Below are 250 nucleotides of genomic sequence, written 5' to 3'. Positions count from 1 at the left end.
TGGTGAACAGTGCGCTGCGAGGCATTACTGTACTGCCATCCTTTTGGCACCACTCTTGAGAACCGATTACTGAGGCGGTGCCGCGTGCGCAGTTCTGCCGTCACGATGTGTGTCTTCCGGTATTCCAGTCAGTGGAGCTCTATTTTCCCGGAATGTGTGGACACGGGACGGCGGAATGACGTGTTTCTCCCGGTATCTGCACAGTTGCGGGTCCTCCCTTGGAGGGTGCATCGGTTCCCAATAGTACGGA

Source organism: Cystoisospora suis (assembly GCF_002600585.1).
Source record: "Cystoisospora suis strain Wien I chromosome Unknown contig_2751, whole genome shotgun sequence".
In the NCBI taxonomy this organism is placed as follows: Eukaryota; Apicomplexa; class Conoidasida; order Eucoccidiorida; family Sarcocystidae; genus Cystoisospora; species Cystoisospora suis.
The sequence above is the reverse complement of the archived record's forward strand: the minus strand, read 5'-3'. Positions refer to the sequence as shown.